The sequence below is a fragment of the Manis pentadactyla genome, chromosome 3 (assembly GCF_030020395.1).
Source record: "Manis pentadactyla isolate mManPen7 chromosome 3, mManPen7.hap1, whole genome shotgun sequence".
Classification (NCBI taxonomy): domain Eukaryota; kingdom Metazoa; phylum Chordata; class Mammalia; order Pholidota; family Manidae; genus Manis; species Manis pentadactyla.
The window spans coordinates 73,807,966-73,831,883 of NC_080021.1; the positions used below are offsets into that span (position 1 = coordinate 73,807,966).

Here is a 23,918-nt window from a genome sequence, read left to right on the forward strand (position 1 = left end):
CATCTGGAAAGGAAACTTGTCTGGTAGTCCCCCTTCTCTAAGGCTGAAGTTTCCAATGCAGAGAACAACGTGTCTGGTGTTCGATCTGTCCATGTAGATTAGGAGCCTGAATTTGTCATCAGCCTCCAGATTGTCTAGACTAAGGCTGCAACGTCCCTGGGAAGGTGAGGGGTTAGGGAGTGAGAAGGTCTTGGAGAAAGAGTTTCCAGAGAACCAAAGCCTCCCCCACAGGGGCCCTCTTCTATTCTCAAACCAAGTGAGGGAGTACATCAGAGAATCGCTTCAGGAACTTGCCAGTTTTTCGTAATTTGAGGTACACAGGGGCTTGGCCCCTGACTCACTTGGAAAAGACAAAGGTGAGGGGTGGGAGCTACAGGGTCTTTTGGCAGCAGGGCAGGAGGGGTCAGCAGGGCGGGCATGTGCACGTGGGCCCTTTGCCTGGGCGGTAAGGCCTTCAGCAGAGCGCTGGCTGTGCTGACCTGGCGTAGAACCACAACCGAGTGCACTGCCCACCAGGCCGTGCCTCGGAAGATGGGTGTGGGCACTTTGGTTACAGGTGAGTAGTTGTGTTGAGCAGCGGCCAGAGGTGGATTATCTAGAGAAGCAGGTGAGGATCCTGAAGCAGGGATGGGGTGGACTTTGAAGAACTCAAAAAGTACTCCACAAAGGGAAGAATCCACATCTAGGATCTGTTACCCCCAGAGGGCCACCCCCTGCTGGATTATGACCGAACCAGCCTGTGAGACCTCACTCTTCTCCCATGATTCTTCCTTCACTTCTTCCGGGGAGTAACCCAGAGCAGCTAGTGAGCACAGAGAGAAGTGGAGTAGGAATTGGAGAAAACAGCCACTGGTCCCTTCCTCACCCAGATTTGCAAGTTGAAATTAGGCCCAGGCCAAGGAAGAGCTTTAAGTAGATGAGAGTTTGTGCTGACTTGGGCTGGACTTTTTAATATCCATGAGGGAACAAAAGAGCTCTAAGTTCTGCCTGAAATGTGACCCAAAGGGTAGGGTAGATGGAGGGCACAGCATACACTTGAAGGAGAAGTGAGAGAGAATAAAATTGCCTTTTGATTATATTCTACGAAGTCTCGATAGATCAGCTCATACAAAAGAAAGAAATACCCTATGATCTCATAACTAAAAACTTCCTAATGGACTTTCTTTCAGTCTTTTTTCTCATAGTTGTTATGTACCCTGATTATACTTTCATGATCCAAATCAATACTTTTCACAAGCTTAATTATGAATGACTATATGAATTTTCATAACTTAAATGTAATGTATTTAAGCAATTTCCTATTATTGAAAGCTGTTTTCAACGTTTTCATATCATGCTTTTATGATGAATATATTCATGCTTTCTTGTATTTTGGATTATCTAAAACCCAGAAGTGCCATAAATATTTTTATTCTTGTTTCACACATTTTAAAATTGCTTTTAAAAAGTTTTTTTCACCAGTTATACTAATCCTACTACAGCAGTGCATAACAATGCTGGCTTGTTCATACCATTAGTAGCATAGGATTTTTCATTTCAAAAATACATGCCAGTATAACAGACAAAAGAAATCTTCATTTATTTAATTTGCAATAGCTTTATTTCATTTGAAACATTTTTATATTTTATTACCATTTATATATATTTTTTTCTGAAATACCTACAGAAGTCCTTTCCCCATTTATTAATTTAATATTGTTTTCATTAATTTCTGTGAGGTCTTATGGATATACATACTAACCCTTTGCTACATTTGTTGCAGTTTTTTCTTTTTGTCAGCAAGTGATAGTCGTGACTTCATAACTCATTTTCTTAGTAAACCATATATTGGAAGGCATCTGCCAACAAAACAGCTTCTGATTTCTTGGTGGGCTCTTCTTTAAAGATATATGTGTGTGTGTGTGTGTGTGTGTGTGTGTGTGTGTGTGTAAATCAAGAACTTTCTTATGTCAATGTTCTATTGCTGCTGTAAGAAATAACCACAAACACAGTAGATTAAAACAACATGAATTTATTACTTTATAGTTCTGGAGGTCAGAAGTTTGAAATCCATCTCATTGGGCTAAAATCAAGGTGTCAGCAAGGCTGACCTTCTACTGGAAAACCTGGGACAGTCTATTTCCTTGCATTTTTCAGCATCTGGAAGATGTCTGCATTCCTTGGCTTGTGGAAAAAATCCCATTTTTCCATTTTCAAGGTCAGCAACCTTGACCTTAGTCCTCCATGCAGCCATGACTGTTTCTCTTTCTGCCATTTTGTTCCACTTTCAAGGACCCTTGTGATTAGATTGGACCCACCTGTAATCCAGAACTATCTCCTTGTTTTAAGGTCAGATGATTAGCAACCTTAATCCCATCTGCAACCTTAATTCATTTCCCTTTGGAGGTTAGGGCATGGACATCTTTTGGGGGCCAGTATTCTGCCTACTGCATTTGTGAACTTGAATCCCAGGCTCCCATGGATTATCTTGTTCATTTCTTTCTACTTTGGATTATTTTTTTGTACCTCTTTGGATCATATGCTTTACTTCAGAGACCTTAATTTGAAGATGACCCTTTTGCTTAAAAGACAGTTCAGTTAGTCCAGGTCACATGAGTTCCAGTAACATAAATGCAGGCAAATCAGATTTCTTCTGAACCCTAAAGAGCTAGACCAAGTGACAGCCAAATAGATCAAGAGTCTCCTATCCAGTGTGACAAAGATGGCTGATCCTCTGTGCCTTTTCCAGCTGTACTGCGAGGAGAAGGGCAGTATTCAAATGGATGAATCATGTTTCAATTGAAAAAGTTCTGAACTAGTTTTATTACCTTGCTTACAGCCAGAAATTTAGATGCTACAATGTGTATTTTATCTTGGAAGTGGTTTATTGAATAGTTAGCCCAAAGCTGCTTGATAGCTTTTGTATTCCAATAATTTTTCCTCTACAGCAAACTCGGGTAAGTTAAATCTTGCAAAGTACATTTTTTCATTCATGTTGGTGGAAGGTAAGCAAAGATAAATAAAAATGTTGAGTGCTACAGGACTTTTCTAGTGTAAAGCTAAAGGCCTTTATTTCTCTTCTTTTCTAATAGACTATACTTCTTTAGAAAAAAGTATAGTGCTCCTACCTATACCTTTGCATTGATTTGAAGTAAGATAAATTATTATTTGGTCTTTATAGATATCTTTGGAGATGACAACAATGTCTAAAGTATGTATTAACATATTATTAGACTCTTTGACAGAGGACACATTTTGGTGTTTTCTAACATTAACTCAATTCATTTGGCATGCTGGGTCCATCAGCATTTACTGGTTGGTTTATTGGCATTTACTGGAAGGAAAAGGCCAAAGGATTGATGATAGGGCCCCTTGAGAACAAACTTAGTGATCTCAATGCTGAAACATTGTTCTGATATATCAATATATAGAGTTAATTTGATGCAGTTGAAAAAAATCCCATCTTGAAAGAGAAATTTTGACCTAAAAGTAAATTCACCCTACCCACCTCTGGTTTGCCTTCCAGTTTTCATAAGAGGCTTGGAAAACATTAACTGCTAATTGCTGAACCATACATTGCTTTGTTACATATTTATACATCTAAGGATATCAATCTAAGCACCCTGTAAGGAAACTTTATCATATAAAATAAAAATTTTTTTTTTTGCTGGAAACTTTTTAATGATTCTAATGCAAGTTTCCTTCCAGGCCAAACAGAAAGGGGTTGACCAGATGGCTAACACTGAAAAAACAAATATAAGTTTTATAGTCCTGATTTCATTATTTGAATAAGTTTTTTAGGGACAGGTTTTGGATTAGAGCGAGACTTTGCACAAGTTGAAAGGAATGCATAAGAATATGATCATAGATGTACTTTTTAAAATAAAATAAAATTTTATTTAACAATCGGAAAATCTGTTCTTTTGGCATTAAGTCTTGCAAAATAAATGGTCAAAGATTTGTTCACTATACTCTATCTGTGGTTATGTGTCTCTGTGTAGACAAGTGTCTGTGTCTACAGATGCTTTTCGTTTCATTGACATTTTAGGCTCACTTTAATTAATATGTAAAGTTTTGTTATTCTAATAATTCTAAAACCTGAATTAAATATTCCTTAAGTCTCTTCTCCCAAACCTGCGTCCCTTCCTCCCCTAAGTCTGCTCTTCACCTTACATTAATACTAGGTCTTTAGAGATTACCAGCATTCCTACTGTTTGAGAAATGCATGCTGGATATGGAGTTGCGCTGATTTATATACCCTCTGCCTGAGGAGCTTCTCTGTGGAGGTGTGTGTATGGGGAGGCGTTGGCCATTTTGAATTGTAGATCCTCTTCTTGAGGCTCGAATGCCATGATATTACTCTCTTCTGGAACCATGAAGCTGAAGACCTTGGCTCTCAGGGTAGTCAGTGAGATAAGCTTACTGTTCCCTTTTTTGTCTTCCATCTTTCTTGACTTGCCAGACTGAAGCAACCTGAGAAATAATGGGGTAGAGGAAGGGCAATGTTCTTCTGCACCCAGATTGTGTTTTCCTCTTCTCTGGCCTCAAGAGTTCTCATTGGCTTCTCTGGGGGCTATGGGTCAGGGGAGGCTTCTAAGGGGGCCCTAGTACTTGGAGTCTCAGACCCCAAGAAGGCCCTGGGGTTGATGGGTGAACCCTGTTCAGAAGTCATAGGGTTAGAGGGTATGTTTCCTGAGGAAGGCCTGGGCTGGGAGCAGCCTGGATGGAGGAGGCCTGTTAGGGGGTATGAGGTCCTCTCGATTGAGGCTCTATTCTTTGGTTGTGCATATCCTTCACGTGAGGTACAGGTTTGGAAGACTATTTCTGGGAGAGATGAAGGTGGCTCTGAAGGGGTCAGTGCTCTGCCTGGTGTTGGAGCTGGGGAGCCAGGGAAAGCCTCCTCCTGGGACTTGCCACCCTTCATGGTAAGAGAAAGCTGGGCCTGAGTGGGTCACTGCAGGCTTTCAGAGGCTCATCCTCTTCAGAGGAGCTTGATTCAACCTCTCCCTCCTCTATTTCTTTATCTTTTAAGGGCTCTTCTTTGATCTCGGAGTTGCTTTCTCCCGGGCAGGATTAGGTGCCCGCTCTTCTTCACTCCTGAGATGGATTCCCTCTCACTCTTTAAGGAATGTGTGGAGGGACTGGTAAGTGAGGTGAGAGGGAAGGGGATTTTAGATGTTTGAACTGGGGAGAGATGACTGAAGAGCATCTGCTTCTTTCACCACAAGGACTTTGTTGAACTGTCACTTCTCCAGTTTGCTCACCACCTTGTACAGATCATGATTCAGCTTGCTCATCTCCCTGTAGAAGATGTCCCTCAAGTAGGAACTATTTTAGAAAATAGTCACTTAATAGCCAATAAGACTACTTATAAAGAATAGGTAGCTCCTCTAGTTGATCCTGGTTCAGATCTTCAAACACTATTTTTCTCTGCCTTGGCAGTATTGGCCTCCTCTTTCTTGGCATCCTGCACTGCCTCCAGGTGGTGTCAGGAACTGTCATGGTCCATTAGTTTCTGACACCATTTAATGATTCTTTTCTTAATATTGCTAATCTGGGCTACATAGTTTTCCATGGTTCTCCAAGCCTGGTCAGCTAATTTTTCTTTATGGTCTTCCCAATGAAGATTGCTATTCCCTAGGATGGCCTTCAGCTCCTCATGAACATCCCACTCATTGTTGTCGGCCTCCTGCAAGGTTTCTAACACTTTCTTTGAACTTTCATGCATTACTTTGCACTCACAAAGTTCTTCAGGTCCTTGGATAGCTTGTAGCCATCTGCTGGATTACTGGTTTTATAAAAATATATACAGCAACTCAGAAACAGGCAGATGGAATAAATGCATGGGGCAAGGTATGGGGAAAGGGTGTGGAGCCTCTATGCCCTTGTTAAGCAGGCCACTCTCCCCAAATTTCCAAGTGTTCACTAACTCAGAAGCTTGTATAGATGTTATTTTATAAAGGCAAAAGAGAGTAAGCTTGTTTGAATAATTTTTTTCCAGAAATATGTTTTCACTTAAGTTTATTTGTCTTGTATTTGTCCTTGTACTTTTAAGGTTATGAATTATGCTAACATATTAGATTAACTATGTTTTCTGAAAAGATTCCTTGCCTATACTGAAGAGAACTGGTTAATATATTTATTTCTCCTTTCTTCAATGAGTCTTTTGACTGATAAAAAGAGAGATTAGCTTCTTAATCACAGTGACAGCACAATATCCTTCCCTATTCAGTGAATTTTTTTTTTTACCAATGAAATGTGAGAACACTTAGTTTTAAAAGAACAGAAAAATGTGTATAGCAACAGAAAATTTGTCACATCCAACTCTTTACTAATGGACCTTAATAATATCTTGATAGATGACAAAAGGAATTTTGGCTAGGTAATTGAAATATACAGTACCATTAGCTGGAAAGAGTAAGATAAAGACAGACCATAATAGAAATATGAGATCACGCTCCAGGCCCTGAAACAGAATATGCCAGACATAATGTCAACATTATAATAAATGAATTAATTAAGATAAATCCTTTTACTTTTGCTTTATTGATGGATACACTAATAAAATATTTATTCCCAAATTACTTTTGCTATTGTGATTAACCAAACTGCTGTTTAATTAATAATAACATTCTCATGAGAACTTGTCTAGACATCATGTTAATCACCAATCTGTAGATGGCTGAGTGTTGTGTATTTCTTGGTTTCCCAGAATATGAGTTGAAATAGTTCCTGTAGCTTTCTGCTTATCTCCAAGAAATGGAATAAAATGCATTCTTGCCAAGAGCAACGACACAAAAAGTAAATAATACCAGGATAATCCTGGTTATTTCTGCTTTTAATGTAGTTCTGAAAGAGTCATTCATTTTATTGACACCTTTCTTGTCTTCTATTAAAGCCATCCTTCTCTGTAGTTACAACATTTAAATGATTTTCTCCTCTGTATTGTAAATTCTGACTGCATAAATTCCATCTGTTTTCATATATTAAGTGAACGCAGATGACATAAAACTAGGTTCCAACACCACTTTCTGTATAAGGGATTGATTAGTTTTTGCAAGTAGGATGTGTATGTGGGCTCGATTTGCTCCGGCCTGCAGGCCTTGTATAGGAAGAGTCAGGGCTAGGTTTCACACATGCAGACACTAGGATCACAGCCATTGGCTATGCGACCTGCTGGCTATGGATCTTAGTAAGAATGAACCCAGGAAACGAGTCATGGGTATCTTACAGGTTCACTTTTAGGTGAAATACTGGATGAGAAAATCTCTTCTGAGGAGCTCAGGGAGGAGAGCTGGCACAGGCCCAGCCTTAGGGAGAGAGGATCGGAGGGTGCGAGGGAAGCCGAAAGGATCCTGAACAAAACCCATCTCCCTAACTACTTTCCTGATCTCCCGGCAGTCACATCAACATTTAAATGTTAAAGCCCAAGTGAATTCTTCAGGAATGACTGAAGTTTCTCTGTTTAACACTGGGTTCTAAATACTCTTTGTTAGTCAAATTTTCCTCAAGTTCAAAATGACTGTGTGAAAGTCTTGGCCAAAGCTACCTATGGGAGTCAGGCAGAGGCTGACACACCTCTCTCTGTGTAGAGCTTTATCCCCATGAAGTCATTAAGTTGAACATTTGTGAGTAGAAAGCTTCTGTGTGTAATTCATTTGGGCTAAGCTGTGAATTTACCTATAAAAGAAAGCATAGCTACCTAATGCCAAGAACTGTGCAGAGTTGGAGATTTTACCCCTAAGCCAACAAGTTAGCCTGTTTCTATTTCATGGGTGCTAGTCAAAGACAAAGACTTTATTACTCACAGCTAAGCAGCTGACAAGAGCTTCACACCTCTTTGCTGCGTTCGCCATGCCCCATGAGCTGTGATGGAGCCCTGCACACACTGTGGGTTGTACTCTGGGAGAGGATGCTGAGCCTCTTTCATAGCAAGGGGATGCAAGCCTGTTCTTTTTGGGGATGTGATGGAGGAGAAGTTACCTCATTCCAAATGGTGGCTTGCTGGGAGCACAGCCCTGAGAAATTGCACAGGTAAAGAGTGATTATAAATTTGGAAGTTATTAGTGTATCTCAAGATGGTACTGAAAGCGATGTGACTGAATTAGATCACTAAGAAAGTGAATGAAGTGACAGGAAAGGATGAAGATCTGGAACATTATGACAGTTAGAGGCTGGAGAAAAGTAAGAAACCAGCAAAGGAGACTGAAAAGGCCTGAGAGGTCAAGTAATAGAAGAAACACAGGTAACCAGCTGTGTCAGTGCCCTCTGGTAAGTCAAGGACTGGAGCCCTGAGCCCTGAGTACTGGCCTGAGCAACGTGGAGGACATGGGCGGCCTCGATGGGAGTTGTTCAGTGGACAGTGGGGCAAAAATTTGATCAGAGTGGCTTGGAGGGAAAAATAGACTGTCAATAATTCCTTCAAGGAGCTTTGCTGAAAGGGAAAGTAGAGAATGGATAATAGCCACAGAAAGTGTGAGGTCAATGGGGTGTTTTAGTTGTTTTTTAAAAGTGGGCATTATTGACACATCCGATAAAGGCTTGACGTCCAGAATATATAAAGAGCTCACACGCCCCAACAAACCAAAAACAAATAACCCAATTAAAAAATGGGCAGAGGAACTGAACAGACGGTTCTCCAAAAAAGAAATACAGATGGCCAACAGACACATGAAAAGATGCTCCACATCGCTAATTATCAGAGAAATGTAAATTAAAACTACAATGAGGTATCACCTCACACCAGTAAAGATGGCTGACATCCAAAAGACAAACAACAACAAATGTTGGCGAGGCTGTGGAGAAAGGGGAACCCTCCTACACTGCTGGTAGGAATGTAAATTAGTTCAACCATTGTGGAAAACAGTATGGAGGTACATCAAAATGCTCAAAACAGACATATCATTTGACACAGGAATTGCACTCCTAGGAATTTACCCTAAGAATGCAGCAATCAAGTATGAGAAAGACCAATGTACCCCTATGTTTATCGCAGCACTATTTACAATAGCCAAGAATTGGAAGCAACCTAAATGTCCATCTATAGATGAATGGATAAAGAAGATGTGGTACATATACATAATGGAATAGTACTCAGCCATAAGAAAAGGGCAAATCCTACCATTTGCAGCAACATGGATGGAGCTGGAGGGTATTATGCTCAGTGAAACAAGCCAAGCAGAGAAAGAGAAATACCAAATGATTTCACTCATCTGTGGAGTATAAGAACAAAGGAAAAACTGAAGGAACAAAACAGCAGCAGAATCACAGAACTCAAGAATGGACTAACAGGTACCAAAGGGAAAGGGACTGGGGAGGATGGGTGGGTAGGGAGGGATAAGGGGGGGGAGAAAAAGGGGGGTATTAAGATTAGCATCCATAGCGGGGTGGGAGAAAGGGGAGGGCTGTACAACACAGAGAAGACAAGTAGTGATTCTACAACATTTTGCTACGCTGATGGACAGTGACTGTAAAGGAGTATATAGGGGGGACCTGGTATAGCGGAGGGCCTAGTAAACAAAGTATTCGTCATATAAGTGTAGATTAATGATAAAAAAAAAAAAGCAGTTCCTGTGTGGTGACCTCCAATGAGTTCTACACAATGATATAAAGGGCATATAAAAGTGTAGGCAAAGGGTCTGTTTGTGTTTATACAGAGAATCAAAGCCTAGTTGGGCTACCCCAAAAATGAACTAAGATACGATATGAAAAAGAACTTCCAACATCAGCACTCTCTGGAAGACTCATGCCAGAAGATGATCATCAAAAAACCCCAACAAAGATCCACGCACTGCTACAGCTGTAGATGCACTCATCCCACCAGTTCCTGGACTTGCCATGGGAAGGATGAAGGAGATATCTAAGCTGGCCTGTGCAGACAGTAAAACAACAAATTTGACTAGATCTATACTGTTGGAATCAACCAAGAATTAGGAGAAGTGCAAATTGTAGCACTCCAAAATCTTACAACCACAGACTATTTACTGTTAAAAGAACATATGGGATGTGAACAGTCCCCAGGAATGGGTTGTTTTAATTTATCTGAATTCTCTCAGACTGTTCAAGTTCAGTTGGACAATATCCACCATATCACAGATAAGTTTTCACAAATGCCTAAGGTGCCTAACTGGTTTTCTTGGTTTCACTGGAGATGGCTGGTAATTACAGGTATGCTTTGGTTACATAACTGTACTCCTATTATGTTAATGTGTGTGCACAATTTAATTAGTAGTTTAAAACCTATCCATGCTGAAGTTACTCTACAAGAAGATATGTCAAAGAAATAATCAATCTTCCCAGGTTTTCTTCCGCCTGCTACTTCTATAGCTTTTCTTATTCCTACCTAATTACAACCCTTAAATAGAATTCGTGCCACATGTCGAATTTACCGAGTATCATAATTCTTCCAAGTGGTAAAGACACCTCAAGACAAATGCTGGGCATTGAAGCCACAGGGCATAAATATGCAAAGAAGTAAAAAGCTAACCATTTCAAACAATAAGGCTTCTCTCTCACTTACCAACTTTACATTTCCCTGTATGGCCCCGGAAGATGACTGGTTAGCCAGAGACGGGTAAGATTCCTCAAGGGAGGAACAACCTAAGACAGGCACAGTCGCAGGGGGCCATCAGGTGAGAAAATGGGGATCAGCAGAGGTGAGGCTTAGAACCTCCCCCCTCATGTTCTGAGAGAAATCTTCTGCATACGTGGATGTTTATTGCCCTCGTCTAGCGCAGATTAACACATAGTCTACAGACACACAGCTGATCATCTACATTTGCTCTCTTACAACACTAAACTCTGTTTTCTACCTTTATCTCATATCTACCTACCACTTCAGCATTTTATTAAAAATAATAATAATAGAGAAATGTGGTATCCACATATAAATCAAGTATAAAAATCAAATGAATATTCATATTTGAACTGACTGTTTATAGTTCATAATGCATGAGCAAAACCAAAAGCTTCTGTGATGACTGCCCTCTAATGTTCACCATGTAACTTATTCACTATGTAAGAATTTTTACTCCATGTAAGAACTTGTTCATTATGCATCAGAAGATTGGAGACTGATGAAAATTAGGCTTGGGGTGGATTAATGATTGTGCATTGAGTATTGACCCCCCATACAGAATTTTATTGTTGTTAACAACCATTTGATCAATAAATATGAGAGATGCCCTCACACACACACACAAAAATTATATATATATATATGTATATATAAACACACTTCCAATTTTAAAATAAATAAGTAACCGGGATGTAATGTATAGCATAAGGAATATAGTCAAAATATTGTAACAACTTGGTATGGTGATAGCTGGTACCTAGAATTATCATGTATATAAATGTTGAATCACTGTGTTGTACACCTGAAACTAATGTAATACTGTGTGTCAACTACCCTTCAATAAAAAATAATTATCGAAAAAAAAAAAAGTGGGCATTATTACAACATGTTTGTATTCCAGTGAGAATAAGCTCTTCCTTAAATCATGATCCACAGTTTGGAGTAATAGTCAACAAAGATCATTTTGCCTGTCTAAGCACACACGCCTTTTTATCTATTCTAAGCCCTCTATAATCCTGCTTCAACCTGGATGTCAAGGCAAATCCTGCAGTATTCTCTGCCATGAGCCTGAGTGCTGGTTCATTCTTTGCTTGCCCATGACCCCTAACCTGTTCTCACATCTCTGCTTGTAGAAACCTTTTCATCCTTTAAGCCCTGTTGTAAATGTCTTTGATCTCACCAGTGGATACACCTCTAGTCTGACTTTCTCAGCACTTTGTTTTTGTGTCTCTGATGGTAGTTTCCAGTATTTGGATCACAGCTATGTGTGTGTTTGTGATCTTCTGACTAGGTCCATAAAGGCAGGAGCCCTCTGAGAAAGCTGACGCAAAGCCCACATCCTCTGTGAGTCCCACCTGGTTCCTTCAGGAAGAGGACCAGCCCCTTCCCCTACTTTGGCACCCCCTCATATTCCCTGATTTAAGGCACGTTTCACATGATTATCCCCACCTATTGGAATGTCTGTCTCCACCACCAGGCTATTTCAAAGTGAGAACTTTTTCTTGACTTAACTTTCCATTTCTGACACTTAGTACTTTGCCTGGTACAAAGAAGGTACTCATTAAATGTTTTTGAACAAATAGAGGATTAGAAGTATAGTATTTCAAAGCAAAGTGTGGGAGGGAAATCAGCATGACTGGAATAAAGGGGATGAATTTCAGAATTCCAGCATGTTAGCACCCTGAAATTCCCACATGTGTCTCCGTGTCACTCAGCCAGAGTAAGAGCTTGCTCTGCCCATGTGTATCAGTAGCTATTGTCCTTATTTGATAAGGTCCACAGATCTTTCTGCTTTGTGTTGATGCTAACTGGATCATGCATAAAGGCAAGAACAAATCAATGATTGTACCATCTTAGATGAATGAAACATAAGCACATAGAAAGAACAGGGATATTAGGCCATTTTCACTCATAGGTTTACTATTGGTTAGGTTTACATGAAACTGAACATTTGGAGTACATTGAAAATGTAGTCCCATGTACATACTGCTTTATGAAGAAATAATATGGAGTAAGGATTTTCAGCCACATTATGGCAGTGATACAGTGGCTTTCAGAAGGAATGGTAGTATTCCTTCTCTCACAGCAAGCCTGGATTCCACATGCCTGTTTGTCATATCAGGCTGGCAGTCAGTTGGAAGTCCAGACACATAACATGTGGTTACTAACTTGGGAATCTTCTGAGTCCATCTTCTAGAAAGGATAGGGGTTCAGTTTTGTGCAATGGCTCACCCTCAGTTTTTGGGCTGGGCAGCAGGAGTATCTTTGCTTTCTAGGGAGTTATCAGAAAGCTCTGAGATGGGAGAACAGGCAGCTGGTGGACTGGCTTATCGCTCAGCACCATGAGGACACATTTCTTCCTCTACAGCTCCCAGGAGGGCTTTTCCATGCAAATGTCACTCACTCCCATCTGTTTCTCCTACGTGGCCAGCAGAAGTCTAGGGGCTCAGAGCCTCAGGGGAAAAAGTCCTAGGGGGCACTGGCTTTTTATTTATTGGGATCACTCTGGGAAGAGTGTGAATCTTAGTAAGTCCTAACCTATTTGTTTTTATAATCAAACTGCCTCATTCTTTCCTTCAGGAATCTGGAATCTGAGTTATGTCTGTTCATGGAAGTGTCCTATGCCAAGTGAAGCCTGAAATTATTTGAAGACATTTGGTTCAATCTTCTACACATCCCACTGGCACCCTGGGCTCCAAATGAATCAATGAATATGGAAATAACTTGTTTTCTCCACGATGACCATAAAAATGCACAATAGCAACAGCACCACATTCAGGCTTTGGGGATTTATTGCCCTTACGTGTATGGGAAGCACTTGTGTAGACAGTCAAAGTGGAAAACAAATGGTTTGCTGGCTTTTCCCCGGGAAGATAAGCCTTTTAATGACAAGCTTTTGTGATGCAGACACTCAGCGCAAGCCAGCTGAGCAACATCACAGAAGACGCAAATCTACTCTGACTCGCAAAGAACATTATCCTCAATGCATTTCCAGTGACAAGTTGTTGAAGATTTATAGTGTCCTTCAAACAAAAAGACAAACAAAGACATAATAAATAAAGGTAGCTGTTTAAGTAGATCATTTCATTTAGGTATTTTCCAAGCGTCCACCACCAAATTCAGTAATTCCTTAATGGTATTATGTGAATAGTTTGGTAGGGTCATAGCATCTGAGTGTAATGAAGTAATTTAAAGAAAAATGTCTCTATTAAGAAAAATTTCATCTAGCTTTTACCGATTTTACAGTCCTCAATGTAAACCAAAACAGTTTTTAAATGTGTGAGATTAAAATAAATGTAGTTTGGGAATAAAGAACTGCTCTTGTGATAGTGTCAGAATGTGGCACCCAGCATCTTGGGCGAGCATATGTGTCTTTATGGCTCTGGGGACTTATAAATATTCCAGATTTTATCGAAATCTGCCTCCTCCTTCCCTGACCCTTTAAATGAAGTCAGGTCCAGGAAACGAGTAAAAGCTGGGCTTGGGCAACAGCCCTCTGCCTGTGTCTACTCCGATTGGCCTCAGGCTTGCTTGTTTGACCTTCTGTCCCTTGTTCCCATCTTGACCTGTTGATTTCACTCTGGCAACTTAAACCTCTTGCTCTTAGGACTCATTTAGAATCTGCTCACTAACTTATTAGAACCTCCTGACTCTTTTTTGTGCCCTTCCATTTTGGGGTGCCCTCAGGGTCTCAGGAGAGACATTTCTGCAAACATACCCTCAAATGCAGCTTGCCCCTAGACTGCACAGCCCAACAGTGGGATGTCCATCACCAAATGGTATGTGTTGAGAACCAGATTCCTCAGAGCATCCATTGGAAGGCAGTGGATGGCAGAGCAGCTGTGCTCTGAGCCCCATGCTCAGGCAGTCAGGCACTGCCCCAGGGACATACAGATCCACATGTCTATCCATTGCCTACCTGCCTCCCACTGAGGAGTTGGCTCAGCCAATAAGAGAGCTCTTGAGGGGACATTTACAAGTGGCAGTCTGGAGCCTTGTGTTTTATGGACACTGCTTTCACCATCTCAATAGACTCTTCAGTCCCTTGTTGCAGGTAGAGCTCTGTGTGGATAAGTAGTGTTTATAGAGCTCAGGAGAATCCAAGAGAAAGATAGACATTCCTCTGCTCATATGTCTCTATTGGATTTGAGGGGCGACATTTTGCAATATGGAAGCCTGCTCTTCTGTAATTAAATAGAGTTTTCACAGGCTTCTTAATTTGTTTGAGAGACATATTTGACAGCTCCACCTAGTGAAATGTGGCAGATACTATGATCCCCTGGGCTAAATTAGCAGATGCAGTCAGTTCTACCTAACTCCACCTCCTTAAACAGGAGTCAGAATGAGACTGAAGATATTGTGGCCCAGTTCCGAAAAGGCTCCAGGAAATTCTGTATGAGATGCTGTCCACAGTACCAAGGTGCACCAGCCATTACAACTGATGGACTATTGAGGGAAGCTAGACCCATAGTCTAGGATCTGCCCATGTTTCACTATCACAGCATTAGATCACCAGCCCTCCCCTCAGGGCAAGGGTGGGGAAGGATCCCATGTCATGGCCACCAGACCTCCCATGATGGTCTTGGTGAAATGAAGGCTGAGTACCACCACTTTGCCTGTATTGGTGTTCCTGCACCCTCCTTTGGCTCTGAGCCTCTATATCTCTTTTCTCCTGACTGCTGGAACAACTTCATTTCAGTCCCCAGGACCAGTGATGTTCCTAGCAGCAGAGATTCAAGGAATCCCATCTAACACTTGGGGAATCAACATGAGGCCACTCTTGCTGCAGGTGTCACTCTGGCATAACCAGGTCTCAGGGTGGGTTTCAACTTTGATTCTGGGATCCAGTGTTTCCCTTGCAGCTGATGGTTATGGTAATCAAGAGCCCAGCTTCATGGCTGGAAAGTTCTCAGTTCAAATTTTGGCTTTGCCACTGCTATCTGAGTGACCTTGGATGAGGTATTTAACCTTTCAGAGGCCTAAGTTTCCTTATCTGTAAAACGGGGATAATGATTTATTATGTTATTGATTATTATGAGGATTACTGAGATAATGGATATCTAGTGTTTAGCAAAGGGCTTAGCTGGATACAACTCCAGGCACTGTATGTCCATTAATTCACTAAGTTCTTACATCTCTATCAATAAATTAAGTTCTATTATTAACTCCATTCTATGGATGAGAAAACTGAGGCATGGAGGTTACTTAGCATGTCCCCCAGTCTTAGGTAGGAGGACATACTCTGGTTCTTTAGCTGGTGATGTTAACTCCACTCCTGACTGCTGCTCTGTTTATAGTGCTTTTCCAACCCAATGTTGCATTCACTCAGCAGAGCAGTTAGAAGCTCCTTTACACTATAATTCCTGAGAAGACAGTATAATTTTCCATAATAATCCTTACATAGAATTAGGTGCTATTCAACTATCTGCTTAAGACCAAACACTGTGTACTTTTTAAAGGGTGGTTTAAATGTTTAAAAGCATTTTTTAAAAACACAAGAAGGACCAAATTTGAGTCAAAGCATAAAATAGCTCCAGAACACTTGTGTCTAATAACCTGGATTCTTAGACTTTTCCTTTGGTTTTATTGGATACTTTTCAGTCCAGTGGGTGACAACTGCCTTTATTCCTTATAATATGTTGAAATCAGTAGAAAGAAGTTTTTCACTACTATCCATTTTATTATTTCCCAAACTGATAGTTCCTTTTCTAAGCTGGCTTGGGAATGATTCCAGAACTATATGGCCATAGTTCCCTTCAAGTATTAGTATCTGTCTAGGTCCAGGCAAATTCATTACTATTAGAGATTCATTGATTACTAAATTCTTTGTTGAAATTCAGGTGCACCATGGATTTGAATTCAAGCACAATCTGGTAAACATGACCAAAAATGAAGCAAGGTTAATTCACTCTTACTTATACTTAGAGAGTCTATGCTGACCTCTGGAGGGTTCTATCATCTTTCTTATTTGGAGCCCTTCAGTAATGTGCTTAACAATTTATTCCATTTTGGTGGAAGGATGATGTTAAATTTTCTGCTCTATAATGTGTGGAATTTATCTTTTGTAATAATGGGACAGTTTCCCAGGTCCAGGAGAGAAAATGTAAAGAACCACCCTGGCAGCAATCCTGGTTCTCTGCCACTGCTGAAAGCCAGTTGTGTGATTTATGGGGATGAGCTCTGGGTTGTACATGCCACACCCAAGGTGTTATAATCTAAATATCTCAAATAGAGACACGTGCTTCTAGTGCAGGTCAGTGCAAATGGCCTGTGGACTCTCACAGGGCCTCTGGTTCCCGTGGTGCCAGAGCTCACTCTTGGCGGCCATGGTCATCCCAAGTGGGCCCTTCCAGGGTAGCCGTCTCAGGCTCGATTGCAAACCTCTGTCAAAGTGATGAAGGTTTATATTGAAGAGAAAATGATAGTTCCTATGGCCACGATTCTCAGCTGATTCTGGTCTGCTTGCTCACTATACACGTGTTGGCAATGCATTATTATTGACTCTATATAATGAGCTCTGCCCAGTGCTCTGGGCTGCAATGCTGCAGGAGAGCAGTGACCGGAGTGGTGGCAGTGCTGGGACAGAGACTGAGGTGGCTGCGGGAGCAGAGAGGCCTGGAGACAGAGACCAGCTTGCTGCATGCTGACTTGCTCTAAGGTGGACGGGATTCTACTGCTTGACCTACCACCATGGGAATAAAGTTGAGTATGAACCTTTTCACTCCAAGAACATTCGATTGTATATTTTAGTCTCACTTACTCAGGGCTGAAACCCACTGGCAAGACAATACCTAACAAATTCTGGAAAGGGACTCCAGAAGGAATTTTGCGGTTGGAGTATTAATCAGTGTGGGAAAAACAGAAGTTCCTACAGCCAGGATTCTCACCTGCCCCTAAACTACCTGATGATGTAGTTAACCTACTGCTAAGCTAATGCTTACACACCCATAGGCAATAAGCTATTATGGAGTGAGCCACTATACAAAGAAGCTCTCCCCAGTGCTCTGTGCAGAGGCAGAGATGGGGCAGATTACAGACCTGCAGATGTTGGAGGCAGATGTGATTCTAGTGCTTGACCTACTGTTGTGAGAATAAAGGTGGGTATAAACCCTTTTGCCCCAAGACCAATTCTTGTCATTTCTTCTTCTTACTGAATCCTTAGTGAACTTGCCCAGTGCTGAAACATTCAGGCAAGAAAATCAGTGAGGATATTCAGGCTGGGTAAGGAGGATCAAACTGAAAGAAAGTAATTTACAAACTGTTTTTTCAATTAATTTTTTGGGGAATTAAAATATTTTTCTTTAGAAGCCAGTGAAATTTCTAGATGCTTTAAAGAAATAACAACTAAAAAAGTTTTGGTAGACGTACTGTACCTAAATGAAAAAATAGATATATTCTGTGTAGCTGTGAGTGAAAATAACTGGGTCCTCTGCTTCAATTTCAAGTGTTTCAGCTGAAAAAAGCTGGCGATAGGTAGGCCTGATTATTGGTTTCCTGTTTCAGTTCTGCTTTTTCAGTGATCAGACTGTTTTGCTGTATGCACAACTCAGGAGGAAGGCATTAGGACTGGTTCAGTGGTAATTAGATCTGGGTCTCCCTGTTCTGCCCTGACAGGTAGAAACTGTGGGAAAAGCTTTGGTGCCATGAAACCCAGTGGGAGAGAATGATGTTCAATGAGCTTTAAAACTATGGCATCTTAAAATGTATTCAGGGTTCCCCAAGGCTGTGTCCCTCAGAATCACCAACCAACACAAAGTATATGTTCCCTACCAAGTTTGATAGTTTTCTACTTTTCTACATTATAGAGAATTCTAGAGAAAATCTGAATGGGAATATATTATACTGCTACCTTTATGGCAATAATCTGATACTTTGAGACATTTTATTCCCTTGTATATTATGAGGCATGTTTCCACCTCATTAGAAAAAAGAGACCTATGTAACCATTTGTGGCTACATTTTGAGAATTCACCTGGGACTAGGTACTCCATGGTAAGTTCTTGGTAATTTTCATGACATATTTGTGAGGTGAGTATTATTATCTCTCCTTTGTGGTTGAAGAATCTAAGGATCAGAATAACTTGTTTCATGTTGTGCAGCTCCTTAGTAATAGAATTAGGAATCCAGCACAAGTCTTTAGTCAACAAAGGCCTATGCGTTTGACACAGTTCAAAGTGTCTCCACACTGGGCAAAATCTGAGAAGATGAAGAAGTTGGTTAAATTTGAGATTGTCCACTGACTGTGGCACCATTGCAAGTCGCTTCCTGCTGCCCTCCCTACAGCCCCACCCATTCATTCTTGCTCATTGTCAGACCAAACTAGCCCCACCCTATACCATCTCTGCTTCTCATTTCTTTGCTCCTGCTCCTGGGTCACAAAGTAGGGAACTGTCATGCTCAGGCCCTACAAAGAATAAAACAAATTTAACTTCTTCAGCTGCAGCTTTGGCCTTCATCTGCCTCAAGCTTACCCTTGGCACAGGCTTAGCTTCATGAAGCTGCATTTCCGGCACTTGTCAGATTCTCTTGTCATCGCTATCTCATTATCCTCAGGGATTCTTCCAGATAGTATTAATCTTATGGCCACTAGATTCCTTTAAACCCATCTTGACAAATCCGTTTATTTTATTCATTAACAGTTTCCCGTGTCTTCGAATGAAGAGAATACAGTAATAGATTGCTTCCATAAGCTTTCCCAGCAATACAAATCTTTGACCCTATGAAAGTCCCAAATCTAACTCAACACATTCCTTATTCTTACCTATTACTTTGTTGAGTGTAAATGCTGTTAAAGTGAACCAATTAATATATCCACAGACACCTTTCTGTATTTTCTTTCCTCATTTTTCCTTCTTAATGTGTCTGAGGTTAAAGGATTCTTTCAAGATAATCTCCTCACCATCTGTGTTTTTTTCTTAAATTGATTTTCAGATATCCTTCTTCAGCTTTTTTTGAATTTGTCTCCAACATCTCCTTTTCTCAGACTCTTTTCCTTCTGCCTTCAGAAATGTTCAGTTCCTCCTTATCTTATAAAAATGTCATTTGATTCTGTTATGTCTTATAGCTTCCTCCTTCTACCCACAAAATGTCTGAAATGAATATTTTTATCAGCTGCCTCCCTTCCTCTGTTTTTTTATTCCTTCCTTAATTTACTGCAATTTGGCTTCTGGCCCTACTTTTCTGCTGAGATTGTTCTTTTAAAGGTTAGCAGCCTACATTTTGTCAAACCTAATGGCCTTTTTAACCATCCACATTCACACAGTATTGACACTGTGCTCCAACTAGACTGTGAGGGCAAGGTTCTGCCAGGCTCCCACATCTCCATCCCTTCCAGGGCCATTTGGTCTACTTGTGTATTATAGCCTGGCCACAGCACCTAGAAGCTATTCTTGGAGACTGAAGGACTTGAGGTCAGTAGTGGGACGCAGCAACAAGTCACTTTTTGATATAAGCAGCATGGTTGTGGTGTTACATTGATTTCCCCTTGGGTCAAAGAGAGCCAGTAGTGCCAGTCCAGACATGGTGCACACTTAGAGTGGGAAAAATCTGCCTGGGATCTGGGGAGGAAGGGCTGACTCCAAAAGAAGCTTTAGGAGAACATCAGAGTCAGTTCTGGTCCCAGCTTTGGTCACCTGGCAAGGTTGTCCTGACTCATAGATGCAAGCCAGCCAGGATCTAAGCTCCAGGGTAGTGATACATCCTCAGAGCTCTTGGTTTTAAGGTTTAAAAACCAGAGGCCCATTTAAGAAGTGGTAAGGAAGCTAGAAGCAAGGACAGCTCCATGAGAAAAGGGGACATAGAAAGCAGGAAGAGGGGCAGCTGTTGTTGGAAGCCGCCTTCCTTCCAGTTTAGGAGAGGAGGGTGGGGATTGCAGAAGGAGCCTAACCCAAGAAAGCAGGCTAACAGAACCAGAACTGCTGGCACAATTGGTTGTAGATTAGTGATGACACAGCCTGATGCTCACTCTGGCCCTCACCTACCCCAGGTTCTCCCAAATACCCACAGGACATGCAATCACTTCCAGACCCTAACAGCTGGCTGGGAGAAGGCTCCTAATATACTACCAGGTGTGTTTGTCACTAAGCTGGGACTTTAGAAGAGCTGACGGTATGCATTGCTTCTCAAGTGCTCACAGATATTTCCCAGGCTCTTGTTAAATGGCAAATTCTGATTTAGTAAATTTAAGGTGGGACCTAAGATTCTGTTTTCTAGCAAGTGTCCAGGGATGCTGCTGTGGTGGTGAGCGGATTGCTGTTTGAGCAGCAAGGAGTGTAGGAGCAGCTGGGGTAGGGCAGAACCTGGCCTTCGGAGGAATGAGCCTAGGATGTGTCCTTTGGCTTTGGTCCTACTAAAGTCTGATGAATGTGGTAGATAGAGTCAAAAGCAACAGGACTACTTATGCCACCGTTGGTTTAAAAAATATGGGGGAAAATGCTCATAGGCTTTTATATTGCAGTAAATTGTTAGTTGCTTATTTCATTTGTATTATTTATTCTTTACTAACAGGATCCCTGTGTTTGGGAGTGGCAACGTGCCCAGCCTAAAATCTATCCCCTCAGACGGGGCTAGTCATAGGACTTCTAAAGCACTTTAAAGGGACCTGACTGCTGGGAAGCATGCCCTGTTGTTCTTCCTTCATCGTGGCTGGAATGGTGATGTGATAGATTTTACTCTAGTCACCATAGTCATCATGAGGAGACTTTCAGGATGAAAACTGCATCCCAAGAATAATAAAGAAGATTGAGAGAGCCTGAGTCTCTGATGACCATGGAGCCACCATCGTGGGCTTGCTGTGCCCACCTCCAGACCCCTCGGATGAGAGAAAAGCAAATCTCTACCTCCCAAATAACTGTTGTTTAGGGTTTCTTTTCTGTGTAGCTAAATTCCATTACCAGCTGGTACTATAGGCACATACTGTTTGTCCAAGGTTATCTATGAACTGCTATTTGCTATTGTCTCGGGGAAGGGGACCTGGTAATACCCTGTCAGGGGCTGGGAGGGAAATTTAAATTTATGGTATGCCCTTCTGTCCTTTTTGGAGTTTTCTTTTCAAGAGGATACCAACAACAAGCAATAGCAAATAACAATAAATAAACAAACAATGACAACAACCGAAAAAAGTAAACAACTGAAACAGAAGAAGTGAAATAATAATGTGAGAACCTTGAGTTCTTGTGAGTGTTGGAGAAAGACGTACTTTGAATTTTCAATCCCTGTTTTCCATCCTTTGAGTGATATTTTCATGGAAGATGAATGTGGACCCAGCTACATTATATGGATTTTATCAGATATTTGTACATGAGTGGAAGTGAGCATGTATAATTGACATTCATCTCAACTCCTATTTCCTATCTCGCTTTCTGCAGATTTTACTTCAGGATCACTATGCAAATAATTAAAGCTCCTGCATTTTTGCCACTAAAATCAGATTTCCAAGATTTTGAATTCACATTTATGATTGATAAGTTAGTAAATGTCTGGGTCTTGATACAGTTTATTGAATCTGTTTAATGAAGTGCTGGATTTTCTTTGATAGTGTCATTTTACAGCAAATATCATAGGCACAAACCTTTATGTCTGATGAAAATGTAATTAATCAAGATCATTCAATCATCTTCTGTGTATACGAACATCACCACTTGCCTTTTCAGGCTTTCTTTTACTACAAAGTCAATCTTCTTTCTTCTTTAGCTGGGAAAAATTTCCCTTCATTCACCTGAACTTTCCATACTGTCTCATTATTCAACCCTTTGATCATGGATCTTTCTAGTGTCTGGATGGCCCCCTTCCTTTTCACCTTCCCTGCTTGTATGTATCTTTGTGTGCACACATGGGTGAGCACACACGCACAAACACACACTACACACATTCACTGAGAACTCATGCTGTGTTAGTGAATATCACAGGCTTCTCTAACATACATGGAATTTCTGAAGTAAGTGTCAAAAATTGATGTCCTTTGTCTACATCCAGCCCACAGATAATACTTCATTTGGTTCATATGCTGTTTCCTTAAAATGTTAAGATTGTTACCAAAAGTAAATTATTTTGGAAGATGTCACAAAAAATGTCAAATATCTAATTTCCCTTAAAAAATTGGAGGGAAATTCCTTATGTCTATAGTCAGCTTCAACTAATAGCTGCTGCTTTTTAAATAGAGCAGTCTCAGGTTTTCTGGAGACTGCACACCCTATTGCCAGGCCTCTGAGGCATATGAGTCTTTCCCCTTATTATTGGGCATGGGGAACTTAAACTGGGACACAGAAGCATGAGTGGGGAGTGGGGATGAGCGGGGTGACCCAAGCACAGATTCTATGGCAACATCTGTAGGTATCTACATGTGTCTGGAGAGAGTCCATTGTCTCAGTCACACTTAGAACTATGTATAGCTGGCATACAGAGCCCTGCGCAGATTGTTTAGAGCTGCATGAAATGATTACACAATTTATTTTCCTCTTATTAAGCCAATTATTTACATGAATGTACACTTTGAAGATGGAATGGAATATTAAGTATTAGCTCCCCCGCCCCGTCCCACTTATCATAGGTCAGGAAACTGACTCACATAGCTGGTTATCACTACCTAACAAATCTCATTACTGTTTTATCACTATTTTGTGCCTGTATGTCTGACCTTTCCAAATTAGCAGCAGGCTCCTGGAAGGAGGGTATCTTCTTATGTGTTTCTGGAGGCTAATAGAAGACTATGTAAATACATATATATAAAATAATAGTACCTAAATAATTTTTTTACCATATTAAGCCCCTGGGATTTTGATTTGAGAGCACCTTTACCTCCTAATATTTATATTTAAGATTTTCTTCTCTTTACATTTGAATTTACTGCCACTTGAATTAGAGTGACAAACCTGGTTTTGTTATTTATTTTCTTTGGCAGTACATTTTGTATCTATATTTTTAAGCATATGACCTGAGCATTTGGGGCTAATAACCACAGACTGGAAAGTGTAAAGACAAATCTTATTCACACTTCATTAGTTCAAGAAACATTTTCCCACATCAGTTAATAATACGAAAATAGTTCTCTAAGCATCTGCCTTCTTCCCCCTCATGGTGAAATGTGAAGTGATGTTAATCTAAGACTTGTAAGGAAACAGATTTAGAAAGAGATTTTGCTTATATCATTTGAAATGCTAACCTTTCTAGATTAGGCTCTGAGTATGAAATCATGTTATCTAGACCATTGTGCTGTTACCTGCCTTTAACTTTTTTCTGTTTATTTTTCTTTAATTTCTGAAAGCTTTTACTTTGCATGATACCTAGAGTTCTTTCTTCCCAGAAAATCAATTAAATGACTGTATAAAAAAGAACTATTAAAATATACTTAATCCTTGCTAAAATG

At 40.7% G+C, this 23,918-nt stretch overlaps 1 protein-coding gene and 1 pseudogene across 1 annotated transcript in view; both read right to left on the reverse strand.

Moving 5' to 3' along the window:
- Window positions 1-23,918, reverse strand: part of NKAIN3 (sodium/potassium transporting ATPase interacting 3) — a 617,710-nt gene that overhangs the window by 36,735 nt on the left and 557,057 nt on the right. The window lies entirely within an intron of this gene.
- On the reverse strand, window positions 270-11,684 carry LOC118923549 (bridging integrator 2-like; annotated as a pseudogene).